Source organism: Panthera tigris, chromosome A1 (genome assembly GCF_018350195.1).
Source record: "Panthera tigris isolate Pti1 chromosome A1, P.tigris_Pti1_mat1.1, whole genome shotgun sequence".
Classification (NCBI taxonomy): domain Eukaryota; kingdom Metazoa; phylum Chordata; class Mammalia; order Carnivora; family Felidae; genus Panthera; species Panthera tigris.
Genome location: NC_056660.1, coordinates 126,744,361 through 126,766,822, shown reverse-complemented (window position 1 = coordinate 126,766,822; position 22,462 = coordinate 126,744,361). Strand labels below are relative to the sequence as shown.

The 22,462-nt window shown below is 37.0% G+C and overlaps 1 protein-coding gene across 3 annotated transcripts in view; it reads left to right on the top strand.

Annotated features, from left to right (window-relative positions):
• Positions 1 to 22,462, top strand: part of PDE4D (phosphodiesterase 4D) — a 1,404,509-nt gene that overhangs the window by 1,030,681 nt on the left and 351,366 nt on the right. Inside the window, exon 1 of one of the 3 annotated variants that reach the window (XM_042987263.1) lies at positions 20,923 to 20,968. The exons of the other annotated variants lie outside the window; for them this stretch is intronic. The gene's annotated coding sequence lies outside the window, so the exon portion shown is untranslated. Of the gene's footprint in view, positions 1 to 20,922; positions 20,969 to 22,462 lie in introns of those variants that run through there. 3 annotated transcript variants of the gene reach the window in all.

Here is a 22,462-nt window from a genome sequence, read left to right as displayed (position 1 = left end):
TATGGAGAGCCATCTTGTGGGCAATTCAGTTTCTCACTCAAATAAGATGTTTAAAGTGGTTCTCTCTCGACTGTTAAAAACTGAGAACAAACTGAGGGTTGATGGGGGGTGGGAGGGAGGGCAGGGTGGGAGGGAGGGCAGGGTGGGTGATGGGTATTGAGGAGGGCACCTTTTGGGATGAGCACTGGGTGTTGTATGGAAACCAATTTGACAGTAAATTTCATATATTAAAAAATAAAAAAAAAAAAATAAATAAAGTGGTTCTCTCTCTGTGGTAGCAGCAGAATGACAGAAGCACGGGCGCGCGCGCACGCACACACACACCCCCACACACACAAAGACAAAAAAAACTATATTACAATTTTATACAATTAAACATATTTACCTAATTCCCATAAACTAATTGTAGTCTTTACAATGTTTTCTTAAATTTTTTGAATATCTAACAATAAGAATCCCAGCAAAGAAAGTATTAAATATCAAAACATGACTTATGCATTGTCTATAAAAAATCTTACAAAACTAAGAACAGAAAAGAAAAACAGTCCTTAGAGGTTATCTCTTCAAATGATCTCTTCAAACTTTTTGAAGGTTTAAGGGTGCTTTGAAAATCTGATTAAATCTATGATTCCACTTGCTTGAGAAATGCAAATATATACAAAATTATGCATATAATTTCAGATGTTTCACCAACTTCCCTGCATGAAACTGCTCATAGACTTCATAGTTTAAATTCCTACATTATATAATACACAAAGAAGATCTGGAAGTTTAGGGCTGAAAAATAACTTTTGATCCCCTTATTTCTTCATCTCTAAAACACTATGCTCACACAATTTCATAAAATAGGTAAATAAAATCATGATGAAATATTTTTGCTATATTGTTTGAGTCTCTAAGCTAAATCTTAGTATGTATAGTTTTTAGTTTCTTAATGTGTCTGACATCAACAAAGATAAAATTTTGATATTAGGCTAATATCATTTATGATATCTCAAAGATCCTTGATGTTCCTCTATCCAAAACAAAAGATGTATTTTCAAATTACATCTTAGCCTTGAACCCACAACCATGGGTAAATTAAGCCATTATGAGGTTGACACATTTGAGCAAAGGGTCCTGAATCATATGCTACCCTAAGTACATAAATAGAGTCAAACTGCTAGTTCTCTATTCCCTCATCCTTTTTCATTGAGAAATCAGGTGCATTCACAAAAATCACCTCTCATGCGAGACCACTGGAGCTCTTTTTTTTTTTTTCTTTAACATTCGTAATAGTTTTTGTTTCATCTCTTGCTCTTAAAAATCCTTGTAGCCTATGTCAGTGTATCCCAAAGTAGCTTCTGTGAAATGTTGTTTCCAGCATAATATTAACAGGGGCAGCATACAAAATGGTTCTACGGTCAAATAAGCTGAGATTCACAAATTTAAAATGATATATTAGTGGAAGATTACCAAAGTCTTTAACAGACTAAAGAAATATTTTAATCTTCATGAAAGAGATACTACGTGAATATCCCAAACTTTATTAAAGATGGAACTTTTTGTTTGCTTCTAGAGTAACTAATCCAGTTGGTACCCCATGCAAAACATTTCGAACAAGCTAAACTAGAGATACAAAGATAGATAGATTTTAAAATGTACACAGATTGCTTGAATAAATCTCAGGATGGTCAGAAATTGACTTGTATAATATTCTGGGAAAGGAAATTTTACCTTAAATTATCAAAATTCAAATATGATTCATTTTAATTTAGTAGATAATTTGATATAATAGATAAAGCAATCACCTGAAAATGAGTTAACATGCTTTATTCCTCAATACAGTTATGTTGTTTTTCAAACAACTTATTGTTCAAATTTAATAAGCAAATTATTTTACCTTTCCAGTTAAAGTCAAAGAATTCTTGTAGGAATAACAGAAACACTGTGATTGGTATAAAACTTAGTTTAAGATGTGATTGGTATAAAACTTAGTTTAAGATGCCTTCTGCAGTAATTCCCAAGTAGCATACTAAAAAGATGATTCACTCTAATATTCACTGATTTCCAGGGGAGAATGGTTCAATTATTCTTCAGATGTTCTTTACCTTCTAGAGTAGTCACATTCCAATCATTACACCCAAAGCTGTTAGAAAGACTGCAATAAAACTGTTTTTTCTTAAAACTGCCAAGTCAGTATTTTCCAAACTATTTTATTTTTTAGTCTTTATTTTTATTATTCAACTAAACACTTAACATCTAAAAAATGAGTATTCTATGCAACCATTTGAGAAAGTTCTCACATTTATTTCCATTTTAAATAGATAAAGTGGTTTTTATTCCATGTTAATAGAGAAGAGCAATTGTATCAATAATCTAAAAACTGTGAATTTGTGATTATGGTGACAAATTGACTACGTGCTCATATCATCTATAATTAAATAGAGGGATTTAAAAGAAAGGGAATGGAGTAGGAGGGAAGACTACCTCACTCCACCCACACACTATTACCACCCTCAGAATATTCTACCACAGAATATTCTGAAGAAATGTTATTGAAGAGGCTTAACGACTCAGAGAGCAGATATATCACACTGTGGGTTTGCAATGTGGGGCTGAAACAAGGGATGAGAGGAACACCTCTGTTATGGTCAGAGGTGGCTTCTCTGGGAAGCCAGCTCTGAGATTGGGTACAGATGTTCATGGAAAAGTGTTCTCAGGATTGACACTTTTAGGAGAGGGAAGGAAGATGATTAAAGCCTCAGTAGAAGCCTCAGCTGACCCTATGGCAAACATGAGCTACTGTTTGGGGAAAAAAAAATGTTTAAAACAATGAAAATTTTTCATAGGAAAAAAAAACAAGGCAATTATTAACTCAAAGTAAAACAAAAGTTATAGCATAAAGGACATATTATCATATGCACATGCAGTAAATAAAATTTATACAGTAAATATATGCAAGCAGTATTATAAATTTAACTAAAAAGTGTGATGTAACTAGGTGAAAAAAGAAAGGGGGAGCAGTATAAGAGAATTAAATCTTTCTTGATTACACAAGAAATGAATGGATAATAGCTAAAAATTTCAAAATCAAGAAAAAAACAATGTAAACATCACTTAGAAATATAGAGTTAAATACCAGCAGAAACAAAATGATTTGGTTAAAGGGCATTCAGAATAACTACAGAAAATAAGTTGTTTTTTTTAAATAAGACTTTGAATGTAACTTTTTAATTATATGTGCATAATTTCTCTTTGTCATGATTGATTGAGTCAAGCTGTCTTAAAAAGCAACCTTCGAAATGTTGTGACAACAAAGGTTACCTTTTTTTCCCCCCACGCTACATGTAGCTGCCTCACTGCAGTATGGAGGCTGATCAAGAGTTACCATCCTGGACTTTGCTAGTCTCTCTGGCAGAGAGAGGGGAAGGAAGGGGTGGAGGATCTCACACCAGCAATTCAGTTCTTGGCCACTTATGACTTTATGATATTGGTCAGGACTAGTCAGATGGCCCCATTCAACCACAAGAGGTTTATTAGGTGCTCCTACATGTGATTTGTAGATGGAGAGCTAGAAATACTAGTCAATAGTTCAAATGACTATCACAATTCCTGTCATCAGAATTAAATAAAAATAAAATGATTACTTCTAGCTAAAAGTTTAAATATTCATTTATATAATATGCCAATATCTGTATCCCATATTCTATCAATAAAAATTAAATATCTATAAATAAATAGATAAATAAAAATACTTCTCTTACATAGGTATAATTTACATTTTTATATTAGGCCGCTTTATGTATCCAATATTTATTTCTTAAACAAACAAACAAAAATTTAATACCTTCTGTTTACCAGGCATTATTTTAGATCCTGAGTATTCAGCAGCAAGCAATACAGACAGAAATCTTTGTTTTTAGGTAGCTTACATAAAGTATTAGGGTCAGGGAGACTCAATAAACATAAGACGTGGCATTATGTTATATAATGTGTCAGGTTAGAAGTGCTGGGAAAAGACTGTGCCAATGAAGGGGAGTTAAAAGCAGAGGCTGAGGGTCTGGTTAGAATTTCAAATGTGAAATTAGGTGAGGCTCACTGAGAAAAGGCCCTTTGAGGCAAGAGTTGAAGAGGGCCATGGGTGTGCACAATGGATTCCTGGGCAGAGGGAGCAGCAAATACAAAGTTCCTGAGGCTAGAGCATCCATGCTCTCATCAGGAATGGAGTGTAGGCTGGTGAAACTGCAGTGAGAAAGCCCAGGCAACAGTAATAGGGAGCATAGTGTGTATATATGAGACACAGAGACCATGCTACAAAGTGCTATACCCTCGGTTCTTTGCTTGAACTTTAGTGAAATACTTGAACTTGCAATGGAAGAAAAATTGCTCACCACTTAGCAGATGGCCAATATTTCATATAAACCAACTTGGCAACATCATGAGGAAGACAGGAAAATGTAGAATTTGTTTATATTTTCTGTCCATTGTGAATTGCTTAAAGGTCTTTCATGCTTTATATATTGCACTAAACATTATCTTTCTGCAAAGTATTGCCATAAAATGAAGCTTTGAGTATAGCAAAAAGACATTATTTATTGAGATTCTACAATATGACTTCATTTAATACACAGAATACTCCAATTAGTGAAATACAATGTTCACACTTTACAGATGAGACCATTGAGGTTCAAGGGGTATAAAATGATGAGTTATCAGGCTGTAGGAGAACTGGGATTTAACTTCAGGTTGGTCTGACTAACTGAAACAATCTTCCCTACTGTCTTCATCTGACTCCCCAAATCGATCTTGTAACACACAGATTTCCTAGGTCCAGGGAATTGAATTTTTGGTCTAAAAACTGACCTGCCAGGGGCGCCTGGGTGGCTCATTTGGTTGAGTGTCTGATTTCAGCTCAGGTCATGATCTCGCAGTCTGTGAGTTGGAGCCCTGTGTCGTGTTCTGTGCTGACAGCTCAGAGCCTGGAGCCTGCTTCTGATTCTGTGTCTCCCGCCCTCTCTGCCCCTCCCCCACTCATGCTCTATCTCTCTCTGTCTCAGAAATAAATAAACATTAAAAAAAAATTTATAAACTGACCTGCCAGATTCACACTACATATGGAAAGAGTTTCTATTTATAGTGACATTTGGTCTGTAGAGAATGTCGCTGCCAGCCCTGTTGGTAACTACAAGAACTAGAAAGCATTATTTACAGAGAATGATTCACAGTAATAATTAACTATACTTATGATGATAATTTTGCCTAACTTACTAGAGTAAATGGAATTAAAATGCACTCTGATTTGAAATTCATTGTTTTTTTTTCTTTTCTTTTACAGGTAAGTTTGGAAATAATTTATTTTGCTTATGGAATAAAGGTATGATGTCACTTTTTAAGTTTTATTTTAATTGCTTTTAACGTGGTGCATAAGAGATGGTGTGTTTCATCATGCATTTTTTTGTTACTGTTGCTATTGTTGCTCTTGAACATTTCTGAAGGTGTCATTGTGGGTTTAAGGTATTTGAGTCAGGCATTTTTAAGTATGTGATTCCATAAAGTAAGTCCGTGCAGGGTATTTATTTGGGCTTCTGTGCTGGATAAAAGGAGGTGGATCGTATTGGGGGTAAGGGAAATATAAGAAGAGGGAAGAATATTCATGCAGTGAGAGTCTATAAAGCTGAGAAGGGCAGTAACCTTCAGCTCCAGGCATATAGTGTACAAACACCGTGAATATGTGCCCAGGAATGAGATGCCTGTACATGCAGACTATTTTCATTCACTCTTCTAAGCCCTTGGTTTTGTGTTTTCTTCTATTATCATGCCAAATTTCTGACCAGGGTATGGCTGATATGTATCTTTGAAAAAAGAACGGCTGTGCCATTTTGAACCAAAGTCAAATCTTAAGTTAGAAAGCCATAAAAAAGATCCACTTCCTGGAAACCATGTGAAAAGGGGAAAAAGAAGAAAGAAAATATATATATATTAACCATTGCAGAAAAGAGGACAGAAATTTCTTTAGACCTTCTAGATACACAAAAGAGAAGATAAAATTTCAGACACTTAAAAAGATTTGGGATTTGTACTGGGGAAGGGAAGCAGCCTGTTATTTTGCCTACATGGGACTGTAGCATTATTGGTGTGCATTGTGCTTTTGTTCATATGTGAAAGATGTGACTGTGCGAGATTTGAATTAAGTACATCACTGAAGTAAACCTATGTTAATTATAAATGGTATGTTTACTTTATTAAAGACAGATTTGTTAAAAAATGAAATTCAACTGAGTAAATTTGAAGATCTAATTACTTTAACAATTGAATTGGACAGCAGTCCACCTAAAAGTAGAGAGGATCTCTAAGAAGTTGTACAAAATGGAAGGCTTTCATAGAGCAATGATGAAGCAAAAACAAGTATTAACAAAAGAAAAGGATTGCTTCAGAGGTGGTCACTTTTCCTTAGGGAGAAGAGCAGAGGGTTTTATCCTACAGTTTACCTCATCTTCCTTCTGGAGAGGGAGAGGCCCCACATTCAGGGCTCCTTGGTCCCCATCAGAATTTTCCTGACTGACTGGTTAAGACTACAATTCTAGTGCAGGTTGAAACTACAATTAGATTATGTATGAACCTCTGGTTTGAGGACTCTACCTAAGTGACACCATTTGGGGCCTGTGGTTTTCTTTTGAAACAGACTGTATGTGCTTTAGAAGTTATTGCAAGCTTTACTGTTAAATGTATACAAATAAACAGAGATAGGAACACTAATTCTATTCCTAGTCTAAGTTCTGCCTAATCAGAAAGATGTGATGTAGCTCAGAAGGTAAAAAATGTTCTTGCACCCCTGGTCTGGATGGGTAAAGACTTTGATCTTACTATATTTTCACCAATATAACGTATCAATGTCAAAGTCATGATGGAGTCAATATTATCACCCTGAGTACATCTTATAAAAAAGGAAGGACTGCAAATGTTTTCACTGAGAAAATATAAATTTGGTACTTGAACCACGAAGCCTGCAGCTCTTTTTTTTAACTAATATTTCACTGCTGGATGGAAAAAAGTAGAATTAAAGGACGTTATAAAATGCCATGACATCTTTGGGAAAATACATGTATTTTTTTTCTCTCTTTCTCTAAAAATCTAAGTATCACGGAAATTCTGTAGCCCATTGGCCAGCAAACTTTTTCTGTGAAGGGCAAGATAGTAAATATTTTAGACTTTGTAGGACCCAACATCTTTGTAGTAACTATTCAACCCTGCCATTGTAGAGGAAAGGCAGGGACCCACAGACAAATACATAGTGAATTAGCATGGTGTGTACCAATAAAACCTTATTTACAAAAAGAGAGGTGGGTGGGATTTGCCCTGGGGAGGTTTCCAGTCCCTTGCTCTAACTTCCTTTGAAATGTAAAATTTTAAGCAATCTTAAAAATTTTTGGAAACATATGTATTTTGGTCACCTTCTAATATATAGGTAAACCCTTAGTATAAATAGGAATGAAATGGTGTTCAACAATACTTTAGAGAAAATAAATATATGTCTGGAAAGATTTGGTGAATTTAAACACTAGAGGGCACAAAAGGTTATTTTTAAGTAAGGATATTTTTGTAAACACAACTCTACAATTATGAAAAGCTGCCTCAATAGAGCAGTGTGACCTCAGTGTGCATAATTTGTCAGAAATGTCGGCCTGTAGCTCCAGTGACCTCACTGGCCACAAGAACTTGAAGTGGTTGACCACTCTGTGTGCTGTAATAATAGCCATATGTCTTTTTTTTTAAAGCTTGCTTTTGACCTTTTCATACAATGTGGCCAAGCTTAGATTTATATAGTAGATTTTCCCCCCATTTTGTAAGAGAAGACTCATTTGTTAAATTGCTGTAGGTTCTAGTTTTCATGTGATGTGGGACCTCTTTGCAGTAAAACAAAATTATTTTCTATTTTCTTATCTTTCTAATCTTAAATAGTCATAATAAAATAATACATGCAAGTATAGTTTAGTTTGTTACTTTGATTTTTATACTACTTTGAGGGTTTTATTTCATAAAAGTGATTCAAAACCCTTAGGACATCGGGGGCACCTGGGTGGCTCAGTTGGTTAAGTGTCCAACTTCGACTAGGTCATAATCTCACAGCTGATTTCCAGTGCTGCATTGGGCTCTGTGCTGATGGCTCAGAGCTTAGAGCCTGCTTCAGATTCTGTCTCCTTCTCTTTCTGCCCCTCCCCCATTCTCTCTCTCTCTGTCTCAAAAATAAATGAACATTTTTTTTCTTTAAAACCATTAGGACTTCAAGCCCCAAAAATGTTCATACCTGTTCATCTAGTAATTCTACTTATACGTATTCGGATTAGAGAAATAATTTGAGATATTTTAAAGATTAACAACTGGTATTATTGCCACAGAAATACTTCTATTATTAAAAACCTGAACATACTATAAGTCTTCCTGATAAGGTAATGTTTAAATAAATTTTGATGTTAGTGTCAGCCAGTAGAATATTATCAACCATTCAAAAGATTTTCAAATAATTTTAAATGATATGGGAAATTGTTTATATATAACATGAAATGCAAAGCAGAATCCAAAATCATATACACTAAAATCTCAATCAAATTTTAAATTTAGATGCATAAATTTATGTATGTACACATAAAAATAAGGAAGAAAATGAGCCAGGAGATTTACAGCAACTACCTCTGGGTGTAGATGATTTTTCTTTACTTCTTTTGCTCTTCTTCATTTTCCAAACATTCTATAATAAGCATTCACCATTTTATATAATCATAAAAATATTATTCAAGCTGCAAATGATTTCAGCATCTCAGAGCACTTTTTTCTGTCTGATTCCTAGGTCAGTGCTGATAAAAGCCAATTATAAGAAAAGTATATTATTTTATGCATCAGAAAATGCATTTAAATGATTTATTGATTGTTAGGCAGGCACATCATTAGAGTCACCTTTTCAACTCTATGGGATAAGCTAATTTGTCTCCCTTCTGTTAGGGCTGAGGTACCCGGACACTAAAGGGGAATGAGGCCACAAAAAAGACCAGGGAAGCAAGAGCCTGCTGCCAAGGCCTATGGTGCTGAGATTTAGCACAGAACTTCCCCAGAAGCTCCCTGGACTATGGTAAAGCAGGCCACGTGCAAAACACATATGCGCATGCGCACACTTGCACGTCCCTCTCACCCTGTTCTTCCTTCAATATCTGCTTTCTGCCCTGACTTTCCTTAAAAGTGGACCTCAGGGAATGTGCGTGGAGAGGGCTGGAGATAGAAACAGGAGACTTGCGATGCCAAATTGGACTGCATTCTGAGCACAAAATTCCATAGGGTGGCTTTACATAAAATATTACAAGAAGTCCCATAAATAATATGGACAGAAAATGCCACAATCATGTGACAAAGCAAAAGCTTGTCACTAGTTTCAATTCAGCTTTTCCTTGTGACTCTTTTAGTAGCAGGAACGATGTGCTAAAAATGTAGTTTCTTCCTTTTTTATTTTGTAAAAAGACATCTGAAAGAGTGAACATGGCATAAGCAAAGTCACAAAGTTTGAGCTACATAGAATACTTTTTTTTTTCTTAATTCACTATGTATTTTTTAACATTTCCATCAGAGCTTTTAATCCCTGGTGCCTAGGAGATTGAGAACTGAGTGACGAGATGGAATTGAGACTAGCTAATTCCTTCAAACAGACCTTATGCTTTAATTTTCTCTGTAGATACAATTTTCTCTTTATTTTTTAATTTTGAACCAAATGGCTTTTAACATAAACTGACATGGGGCGCCTGGGTGGCTCAGTCAGTTGAGTGTTCAACTCTTGATTTTGGCTTAGGTCATGATCTCAGTGTGGTGAGATCGAGCCCCATTGGGTGGTGCAGGGGGAGCTCTGTGCTGAATATGGAGCCTGCTTAGGATTCTCTCTCCCTCTTTCTCTCTGCCCCTCTCCTGAGCATGCACGTGCATGCTCTCTCTCTCAAAATAAATAAACATTTTTTTAAAAAATATCATAAGCTGACAGAATCAGCCATTTGGGATTGTTCACAAAGATATTCAGATAGTCTGAAGTTTGCTAGCTTATTATCCTCAAGTGATAGTTACTGGTTTTTATATATGAAATGTTCTCAGACATAGCCAGGTGCAAATAAATCTATAAATATTTGAGCATTAGCTATTGTCTATTGGGTAGATATATGAGATATGGCTTATCTAAACTAATTACTAAAGGGAATAGCGAAACTTTTAATCCTTTATGGAACAAAGCGGAATTACATATCCCTTAGAAGAATAGCAGAATTTAGAGCCAGATAATGAAATTCCTCTGGAATCTGTCTTCTAAAGAGTTGGAGGGATTCGTGTAGCATATGTTTACCTAGCTCCTACTGTGCTGGGCAGTCCCAGGGTTACATGGCCCCAGAAGTTCACAGCCCAGCAGAACATTGAGCATATTGCTCTCATTTTATTCATGGCACTCCCTCAGAGAGAAAGGGAGATGACAATATGCATTATGCCCTAAATAAGAAACAAATTAGAGAAGTAAAGATTACTTTCCATTTACCATAGACACCTATGACATATTTATTTCCATTTGCTCATATCCATATCTCACCAGACAGCCCATAGCACATTCATGTCCTCGTCCAATCTTATCTTTTTTCACTACCTTATTTATTAGTTCTCAGATAACCTGAAGGAGAATGGATCTGAGCTTTTTTCACACCTGTAGTAGGTTCATGTTAAAATCCAGGGAAACTGTGGACAGACCTTTTTTTTTTTTCAGCTAAAGTATGTTAGTTAACATTACCAATAAGGACAAAAAGCTTCCTAAATGAAAATGAAAAGTATGAAATGATACAGTAGTCTAAAAACTATGTTCAAACGATGAGTATGTTCTAGCAATCTGCTGTACAATATTGTGCCTATAGTTAACAACACTGTGTTGGCACACTTGAAAATTTAAGATGGTAGGGTTCATGTTATGTGTTACTACCCACCACATCCATCACACATCCAACACCAAACAGACCCAAGGAAAATTGTGGAGGTGATGGATATGTCTATTACCATGATTGTGGTGATAGTTTCTTGGATGTGGGTATTTGTCCAAACTCATCAAACTGTATGCATTAAATCCATGCATATTTTGTGTAACTGTTATACCACTATGAAGCTGTTTTTTTTCAACTATGGCTGTTACAGATGCCAATGTCTTGGGTATTGAGAGAAAGGAGATTTGAGAGGGACAAATTTATGACACTATCTTCCTGGCTTTAGTCTTTCCTTCTCAAATCCTTGTGGAGTAGAATCAAATATTAATTGTTTGAAAATTCTTCTTTAATTATTTACTCCCTTTCTGAGAAACTGTTGATGATGTTTCACTTCTAAGTGGAACAAATTCTCCACTCCTGACATAACATTCGAAGTTTTGCACACTCCAGTCTCAGCCTTTCTTTCTTACATTTTCCTAGTTATCACTGCGTATAATAACCTGCCCTCAGAATGCCAATAATTTCACCATGCACAGGATATGTCTTCCATCCTCATGCCTGGATATATTATGCTTCTAAAGAGCAGCAGCTGCTTATACTTGTTATCAGACAATGCCAGTCACCGTGTTATAAGTGTTTGATTATTACATGTCAATATATATCTCCTATCGCGGTCAAATCAGAGAATTCAATCACTTAGCAAATCTATATTGGACCCCTACCACTAGTAGTCCCTACTCCAGTTGCTGGTACACAGCAGTGAAAATAGCAGAGTCTCTTAATTTCTTTTTCTTTTTGTGGAGCTTTTTTTTGGGAGGGGGAGGGAGAAAAACAATGCAAAATATACAAACATATACAAAATAACTATGTGATGATAAGTTCTATGAGGAAAAATCATGCAGAGTAAAGAAATAGAGTGATGGTGATGTTATTTTAGATTGAACAGTCAGAATAAATAGCTCTTTCTATTAAACTGATATTTGGACCTTAACAAAATGAAAGAATGATACAGATATCTGAAGGAAGAGCATTTCAGGAACAGAAACAGCAAGGGGAAAGGCCCTGGGGTAGGAGCAGATTCATTGTGTTCAAGGATTAGGTAAAAGACCAGTATGGAGGGAAGGGAAGGGGAGGGGAGGGGAGGGGAGGGGAAGGGAAGGGGAGGGGAGGGGAGGGGAAAGGGGGGAGGGGGGGAAGGGAAGGGAGGGGAGGGGAGGGGAAGGGAGGGGAGGGGAGGGGAAGGGAGGGAAGAAAGAAAGAAAGAAAGAAAGAAAGAAAGAAAGAAAGAAAGGGAAAGAAAGAAGCAAGCAAGCAGACAAGACCTGTGTGGATGGAATCAAGTAAACAAGATGAGAGAGGAGAAGGAAAAGAGGTCAGAGAAATAGGAATGAGATAGGAAAGGGCTTTTGTAAGTCATGGTAAAGAGTTGGGATTTTATCCCAAGTGAAGTGAGGAACCAGTAGAGGGTTTTGAGGAGAGAAATGACATACCTTTCCAAAGTGTCGCTCTGCGTGGTCTGGTATTCTGTGAAGAACACACTTGGAGCAAGGGCAGGGGCAGGGAAGATGGTTAAGAAGCCACTGCAGTAGTTTGGGCAAGAGACAGTGGTGACCTGGACGAGGCTGGTGGTGGTGGAACTGGTAAGAAGTGACCAGATTCTGAGTATAATTTGAAAATAAAGCTGACGGCATTTGGTGTTGGAATTCCACAGGGGGTAAGAGAAAAGTAAATGAGCCAAAGATGATTCAAGGATTTTTGCCTGAAAAAAATTAGAAACCTGTGTTTTAATTTGCTGAGTTGGGGAAAGGCAGGGAAGAGTAGATTTAGTGATGGCATGATGGAGACATGAACCAAAAATTCAGTTTGGGCATCCTAGGTGTAAGAGTCCTATTTGTGACAGGGGCTTCAAGCCCCACCCCATTTCTTATTGACTCACCTCAGAGTTCACCTGTATGTGTGATGGGCGATTTCTATATGCCAAGTCAACTTCTCATCTGAGACACCTGTACACGTTCTCCAGTACAAAGGAGCTTACTAGATTGTGTGTGGGCCACCTAGAAGAGCTTGTGACTACTCCCAGGGGTAACCTACATACATTGAGGAACTAGGGGTAACTTACATACATTGAGGGACTACTTATACAGCGGTTCCACACTCTCCAGGGGGACGATGCCAAAGCATTTCCGTACCCCTTAGAAGGTCCCCAAGAAGATTGAGCTCCATTTACTCACAGCTTATTAATGCACACTTTCTTGACTTTACTCTCTTCCTGCTGCCCTAAGTGCATATATTTATTTCCGCGCCTTCTCTCCAAATTAAACACCCATGCCAAGACCTTGTAGGGTCTGCCTGGGGGGATTTCACCTGAAGACTATTAGAAATCCAAGAAGGAGGTGGATATAACTAATGGAAGGATTAGTCTTTTACAAAACTATTTGAAAGCCGTTTGCCCAAGATCTGAATATGGGTAGTCTCCTATACATACTTATTCTTTCTTCTGTGCCTCATGTTCTCCTTTCCACGTGGACACACTGATGGTGATCAATGAAGAGTCTGAACTTTTAGCAGAAGCTACAGCAGGATTTCTAGATGGTGGTAGTTTGAATAGTACTTGATGACAAATTGATTACAACTAAGGGGATCTTGAGGACTTCTCTTGAATGTGCATTTATGCAGGAAGCACATTGTTTTTCCTTCCCCAAATGCTTATTTTAGGTGGTTTTCGAAGAACTGGTGGAGATTATGAAGGGCTAGCCCATGCGATCTTTTGGTTGTTGTCATTGCTTTTTAATTGTAGTTTGTGCTCACTCATACTTTTTCACTACCTTGGCTCAGAGTTCGGAAGCATGAGTTGTGTGACATAGTGCAGCCAGCAGTAGGCAACGTCAAGACTGTACTCATTTCCAAGCAATTGTTTAAGGGAAGGTGAAAACAAATAATTTTCTCTCATTTTTTTTAATGTTTGTTTATTTATTCTGAGAGAGAGGGAAAGAGAATCACAAGTAGGCTCTGCTCTGTCAGTACAGAACCCAACACAGAGCCCCATCTCATGAAACTTGAGATCATGACCTGAGACAAACCCAAGAGTCAGATGCTTAACAGACTAAGCCCCCCAGGTGCCCTCTCTCATGTTTTGATGAGATAAAGGCACAAGTCTTCTTGCGTACATTGTATCCCATTTCACAGTAATTTCTCCTTTGCAAGAAATATCCAGAATTTGGTTCTTCTTGCTGAGCAGTTATTCAATAATTTTAAATCAGTGGGATCATTTATGTGCATAAGATTTTTTAGCCTAACTAAAGAGTTAACTCAAACACCTAAAAATACCCCCATTTTCACATTACTAAAATGGCAGTATTCTTATTAGTGACTCACGTGAAGTCTCAGGAGACTAATACATTTCCATACGGTACTCATAATCATACTAACATTTCATAAATAAATAGTTCTATATTTTTAAGATAAATAGGCAACATTTGCTTTTGAATCTATTCTCCAATTTTCAGTACTTGTTTTCTTTGGTCAAATGGAGAAATGGAAAAAGAACAAGTTTCTGAAATAATGGGGACAAATAATGCCAATTTCTTATTTTAAGAATTTCTTTTTAAAGCATTGTCCATTAAAAAATACAATGATGGGGCGCCTGGGTGGCTCAGTCGGTTAAGCGTCCGACTTCAGCCAGGTCACGATCTCACGGTCCGTGAGTTCGAGCCCCGCGTCAGGCTCTGGGCTGATGGCTCAGAGCCTGGAGCCTGTTTCCGATTCTGTGTCTCCCTCTCTCTCTGTCCCTCCCCCGTTCATGCTCTGTCTCTCTCTGTCCCAAAAATAAATAAACGTTGAAAAAAAAATTAAAAAAAAAAAATACAATGATGTGGCAGCTGGGTGTCTCAGTCATTTAAGCACATGACTTCCATTCAGGTCATAATCTCACAGTTCGTGAGTTCAAGACTCACATCAGGCTCTCTGCTGTTAGAGCCTGCTTCAGATCCTCTGGCTCCCTCTCTCTCTGCCTCTCCCCTGCCTGTTCTCTCTCTCTCTCTCTCTCTCTCTCTCTCTCTCTCTCTCTGTCTGTCTCACAAATAAATAAACATGAAAAAAAACACACAACCGTGTAGAATATTTATGTACACCTTTAATAACAGAGATGTAGGATACCAAGGCTGCATGTCACCTGTGCACCCTCTGAAAGGTTTGGAAGTCACTCATCAGGTGGTGAAGGATAATAAGCAAAAGCCTTCATGGCTAGCTGGAGCTCCTGGCTCTTTCTTTGGGTGAAGGCAGAGTGATGAGAACCTCTGTGTAGAAGGGGACACTCTGCAAACATCTAGCTGTTTTCATAGAAGAGAATGTTCTCACAGGCTGGCGTGAAGCGCTCCTCTTTGAATCTATAAAGCTTTCGGCATTTTTCTTTTTGCTTTTTTCTGGCCCTGGCTCTTCCACCTCTAGGGGGCATACCGTTCTGTCCTCTCTAGTGAAATGTCTGCAGACCGCATCAAGCTGCATCTAATTTGATTTTAAATCATATCATCATAGGTGTTAAATGATGTGCGTGCTTATCTGGCTTTCCAGCACTTCTCTCTGTGACTCTTTAACAGCTCAGCAACGTGTAAACTATAAGACCTACTTAAACTAACATAAATTCAAAAGTTTTTATTCATGGACCTTTGGTTGAAATCTCATCAAACTAAAAACTTAGAAGTCCTGGTGGGAAAAAAGAAATTTGGCTATCTGAGTTTTTAGTAGCCTATCTTTAGTTTTATTATAAACGTAATTTCTGGGGCGCCTAGTTGCTCAGTCGGTTGGGCGGCCGACTACAGCTCAGGTCATGATCTCGCGGTCTGTGAGTTCAAGCCCCACATTGGGCTCTGTGCTGACAGCTCAGAGCCTGGAGCCTGCTTCCAATTGTGTGCCTCCCTCTCTCTTTGCCCCTTCCCTGCCTGCTCTCTCTCTCTGTCTCTCAAAAATAATAAACATTAAAAATGTTTTTATAAAGTAATTTCTATTTGTTGTAAAAAATTTTAACACTACAGAAAAGAAAGTTTAAAAATGTCTATGATCCCAATATCCAGACATAACACTGAAAACATTTTGGTGTATATTTTAACTAATTAGATTTAATTGTAAAATGCTTTTCATGAGTAATTAGATTGTATTTAGTATTAGCAATTTCAAAATTCACTTCTTTTTTATTGAAATACAGTTGATATATAACATTGTGCAAATTTAAGGTGGCCAAGATGTTGATTTGATACATTTATGTTGCAGTATGATTGCATTGTAGCCTTAGCTAAAATTTCTATTCCTTCACATAATTATCAGTTCTTTTTTTTGTTGGGAGTAATTAAGATCCAGTTAATTAGCTAGTTTGATGCTCATAATACAGTATTGTTATCTATAATCACTATGCTGTGCATTGAATCTCCAGGATTTATTTAATATTTGCAAGTTTGTACCCTTCAACCACACCACCCTCCACCCCATCTGATAAGCCCCATTTTACTCTTTTTTATGAGTTGACTTGTTCAGATTCCACATGTAAATGATATTATACAGTATTTGTCTTTCTCTGACTACTTCACGTAATAATCCACAAGGCCCAGCCATGTTGCTCCAAATGCTGGGATTTCCTTCTTTCCCATGGCTGAATAACATCCCATTACATACGCATACTGCTTTCATACTGCACTCCTCAACAAAGTATTAATACCAACATCTTGAAAAAGCCACTGCATACTTTTTATAGCTATATTTGCTATTCTCACTGAACTGCTGGAATGAGGTTGTATTAGAGTGGAAAATACACATCCTTAAATGTACCTGAAAAGTTGATTATCTGAATCTGAGATGCTCCACAGTCCTCGGAGCACGTGAACACCCTGACTCTGGACATGACTCTGCATCACTTGCTCTTTGACTGGATTCCTTTTCAAGTATCAACTCTAAACATGAGCCGAGAGTATTCAGTACTTATTTGTATTAAGTTCTTCAGTATCATGGAGACTAAAATTAGGTTTCCTCTGTCAGTCTTGTGGTGTTGTTTGACCTTGACCTACATGTCAAATTGTTGAGAAGGTAGCAAGCTGACTTTTCTGTAGGCACACCAGAAATAGTAGGTGAAAAACATATTAAGTGATGTTGGGATTTTCTATTTCATTTATTACTGTAATAGAGTCTCTTTCTTGTCAATAACAAGCTAGACTGAACATTTATATAAAATTCATTAAAAATATAACAAAAGGAAATAAAAAATTAAACCCATAGAAAAACTGGAAAATTTGCACTTATTGAAACACCAGATTTATAGATTTTATAGGATATTTTGTATAATATTGATAACTCTGGAATATTCCTGATCATCCCATTCCTAACCACCTGACTGAACTCATAATTTACTAAAAATTACCGTGTATAAAAAAATTCTGAAAGCATATTACCTAGAACTAAACTGGAAAAAAAAAACCTCATGGTTAACCATTTTATCACTTAAAGGATATTGATTTGCATAATTCGTAATCTTTCATTGTATCTTTAATGTTTACGTTTTACCATAACTTATTTTTGCTAATGAGATATAGGGATTCACATTTACTATGTTCTTTATATTACATAGAAAAAAAAAAAAAAAGAAAGAAACAACCCACACTCTCTGCCTGTACAAAGTCCAGCCTTTAAAGCAGATTGGATGTTAAAGCATAGAGACTTGTATCTTAGGTATAACATAATATACAATCTATGAATATTATTCAGATGAATAGTATTATAATAGAACAGTTCTCATTGTTCAAGTCCAGTGTGATAATCTCCTGTTAAGAAACAGTCTCTTAAATGTTACCAGCATAATCTAAGTGGTAGGTACCCTGGTATCCACTGTAAAATTCTTCAAACATTTATGTATTTTTGAGAATTTTCATATTACTCTTTTGGAAAAAAAAATCTCATTTTGATATGGCAAGAACCATGGTCTACATTTTTTTTTCTGAAACAAGTTTTATATGCCCAATCAAGTTTGTGTCTTAAACATCTGTAATTCAGCTCATTCTGGACTACTGCAAGGCTGATTGCCCTATTTATGGCATGCTTATTTTTCTCTTTGTAAAAGATGCCAGGGCACAGTTTGTCAGCTTTAATGTTGTGAGCACTACTGATACAGTTTATTGAGAAAACATTAACCACCATAGGTTACAGAGATGACATTTTTATGAGGTGAGATTTTTCCCAGTTGCAAATCTCTCTCAAGAGGGACCAGGTCCCATTTTCTTTTCTATGCCCAACCACCTTGCACTGATTTAGACCCATGCTTGGCACTACTCATGAAACAAGAACTTCGTTATAGATGTGTCTCTCCTGCAAGCCTCCCAGCTTCGTATAGTTCTATGAATTGACTGTTGGAGAAGTGTTTCCCCTGGGCCAGCTGCTGTGAAAAGTGTTTTACCTAAAATATCTCATTTGATGTGTTTTTAATGTTGATCATCTGAAAAATTACCATCTCTTTAGTTATACTCATTTTTTTTTCATAAACAAGACCTCAAGCCATTTTCCAATTCTATAAATATTTTATATCCTTTCTCTTCCTACTTCCTTGATACTTGTAAAAAATGTCAACCCAGTCCAATTTCCCATCAGCCTGAAGTTTCGGTTTTGGTTCATTCAATTCTGAGGTCTGTTTGGGCATAATTATCTTCGCCATTGATTGTTAGCATGTATATAGCATAGTGCTTGGCACATAATAGATGCCAAATATGTATTTCTGACTGGATGGGAGGAAAGAAGGGAAAAAGGAGGAAAGTTGGAAGTGAGGGAAGGAAGGAAGGAAGGGAGGGAGGGAGGGAGGCAGGGAGAGTTAGCTGTTGAACGAAATTTCGTATGGAAACTAGTTTACTAGGCCATATCTTTTAGGACTTTGTGGTTTAGTTAAGGTCACTTAGAATATCAAGAAAAATACTTACTTCCCCAAACATTTTGTTATCTAATATTCAATACTGCTTAAAAACCCGCAGCTATGATTTTGTTTCTTTGACTGCAACTTATTTTAGTGTCATAGGTAAATTCATTCCCTTAAGAGTTAGGTATAACCTATATATCAAACTATTACAGATACAATTTAAATCAAAATTTGAATCAGAATTTGCTATAAATAGATGACTTTAGATGATATCACCTAACCAATGAAACACAGCTGTTCCTTCTCCACTTGACCTCTACATTTTAAAGGCAGTGAATTTAACAGAAGTCACTAATTTAGAAATGGCATGGGGCACCTGGGTGGCTCAGTCGGTTGAGTGTCCACTTTGGCTCAGGTCATGATTTCATGGTTGATGAATTCGAGTTCAAGACCTGCAGTGGGCTCTGGGCTGACAGCTCAAAGCGTGGAGCCTGCTTAGTATCCTGTGTCTCCCTGTCTCTCTGCCCCTCCCCCACATGCTTTCTGTTTCTCTCTCTCTCTCAAAATTATATATATATATATATATATATATATGTATATGTATATATATATATATATATATACACATAAAAATGGCTTGTTTTCCAAAATTTAGAGGTAAGCCAGAGTTTCACTCAAGGCTCATCATTTACCACTTACCAAACGGGAAAGTCATTAAACTCCACTGAACCAGTAGAACTAAAATTAATGATAACAGTGGAAACAAGGGCCAGGATGTGTCCTATTTTCTTATTAATGCCATAATTGTATAAATGTCTGTTATAGATTCCTTAGGTGTTTTTGAGGTATGGCTAGAAAATGGTACCTTAAGTTTTGTGCCTCCTGTTACAAAATAAAAAACTAATAACATAAATACACATTGTTTCTTTCACTGTTACTGAAATACCCAGATTTCTATTTTAGCTCCTTAGTGAATTGCAACCATTGGTTAGACAGGCTGAAAAGTGTTTCTGTGTGTATTGATGTAAAATATGCAAAGGGAAAATGCAGCGCGGAAGTGGTAAGTGGTGCATTCGAACCCTCTGACACTGTCACTTTTCCCCAAGTCTCGCCATCCTCTGGCAGGCCTCCTCTCTCTCGCTCCCTCTGTAACTCTCTGGCTATCACAGCTGAGCCCATGCAGCCCTGCCCTCAGCCTCAGTCTCCAGGCTCTGGAATTAGGGATCTAAAGAGCTTGGGGAAGCCAGCTACCATGGAGACAAGATTTGAGATAAGCAAAACTGACTCAGATGCACATCTCCTTAGTTAGTTTTCTGGTATCAGCTGAGCTACTTAACCTCTGTGAGCCTCAGGTTTCTTGTCTTATAAGATGGCAACAATAATGTCTGCCTGAAAGTTGGTTAAGATGAATTAAGATTAGGGGCACTTGAGTGGCTCAGTCAGTTGAGCATCTGACTTTTGATTTCTGTTCAGGTCATGATCCCAGGGTAGTGGGATCGAGCCCTGCATCAGACCCGGTGCTGAGTGTTGAGCCTGCTTAAGATTTTCTCTCTCTCACTCTGCACCTCTCCAACACTTGCTTTCTCTCTTTCAAAAAAAAAAAAAGTTAAAAAGAAAAAGATGAAATAAGATTATGTAACTATTGTGCATATGCCTGTTCTTTCTATGAAAATTCCAAACTTCCTCCATGACTTACCTCTCCAAAGAAAGGGACCATCCCCCTCATTCCTTCATCCCTGAGTTATATTCTAGGCCTTTTTGGGTTAAAAGCATAGGTTTTATAATTGGGAAGACCCCGATTTTAATCTCAGATCTGCCTTTCTGTGACTGTATGATCACAGGGGCAGGTTACTTCAACCTTCTAAGCCTCCTTTTCTTCTGTCGTAAAACAGAATAAAAATACAACTAAACTCATAGATACAGTATTATGGAGATAATAAAAGGAATGCTAGGCCTTCATCATAGAATAAATACCAAATTAGTGGTTGATACCATCATAGTAGAATATGGAATTCTAAAAGTATACTCTGACCTTGTGGTAACCTTTGCTTCACAAACTCAGTCAACACATGAGGAGTGTCAGGATGAGGAAGGGAGTCTGGGGGTAACAAGGGCGACAGTAAGTACCCAGGAATGGGAATGTTTATGAATGTTGGCTCCGCTAAATGGATATCCAGATTTAGCGAGATATTGAACGCTGTCATGGAAAAAATGCACAGTGCCAAAGTTGAACACATGAGATTGTTGTTATTTAGAGATTCTTGGTATTTGGGGTCTTTTTCTTTCTCCCAAGGGAGGGATTTTGTTTCTCAGCCTGGTAATTCCATCACTGCTTTTACTTGTTTGTTAACATAGTTCTAAAGAGCTGAAAAGAGGCCATTTCTGTCCTTATTTGGTATGTGGTCAACAATGAGAACAGCATGGGTTGGAATCAGTGTTGCAAATGCTTTTTCAGTTAAACAACCTGTCTGCAGGATCCCCCAAGTTTTCAGAAAGTAAATGGGAATGTTCCTATATTTAGGGGAAGCCCAGGATTTTTGAACAATTGTGAAAAAATTCCATGAGCTAGTTGAATAGAATTCCTTGCCCCTTATGTTTTCTATTTACTTCTAGTCAGCAGAACGAATAGAAGGTTTTCATCCTGCAAGTAAGAGTTTAATATTCTGTTGAAGGATTAACTTGTAAAATATTCTATCCTTTTATACTTATCATAGGAAGATTTCAAATGGGAGAAAAAATTAGTGATCAAAATTTAAGATTGATACCCCTTTTGCAACTGGTAAAATGGTATTCCTACTTACCATGTTTATGAGGTGACCCATTTTACTGTAAAATTTTTAAAACTGGAAGTGTTTCTAACAGTATACAAATAATTTTTCTAGCAGACCAAAAGCTTAACATTATGAGTAGTGGTGCTTAAAATCTAGTCTGGTTGTTTTCAAGAAGCTTTCACATAAATTACCCTACATTCCTCTCAAAACCTCTTCACAGTAGCTTTCCTTTGGATGAGACATGAAACGTAACAAGGTCAAGCAGCAGTACTCAAGGTCACACGGCAAGCTGATGGCATGACTGTTCCTCTAATACCCTGTATCAGGACTGCCCTGCATATTTTCCCAATGATGCCTCATCAAAAACTAAGCCAAAAAAAGAAAAAAAAACTAGTCTGAGGACAAACCTGTAATTCATTTGGTCATAACAGTGACAGTATGTTTTTTTTTTCTGGTTTTATTATTTTATTTATTTATCTCTTGCTACAATTATGGCTTTGTCAGAGGGAACATGTAAGGAAAAAGAAAATAAATAACTCCTACCATAGCAAAATATTTCGCCCCTATTTGGGAACACACAAAAAATATAATACAGGTGATGCATCTTATTTTCAAGAAGCCCTGATGTTATTGGTTTGTTCATTCATTAAACAAACATTATTGGGACTTTTTTTCTCTGGTCATTTGCTAGGCACAGGGCATTCAGTGGGAAAGCAGACCTTACAATGGTTAGGTATAGCAGGAAAGCTAGATGTTAAAATAAATAGTAATTACAAATGTGCTGACAGTGATAAGAAGAAAGTGCAGAGTGCTATGGAGACTTCCCTTGGTCCGGGAAAGCA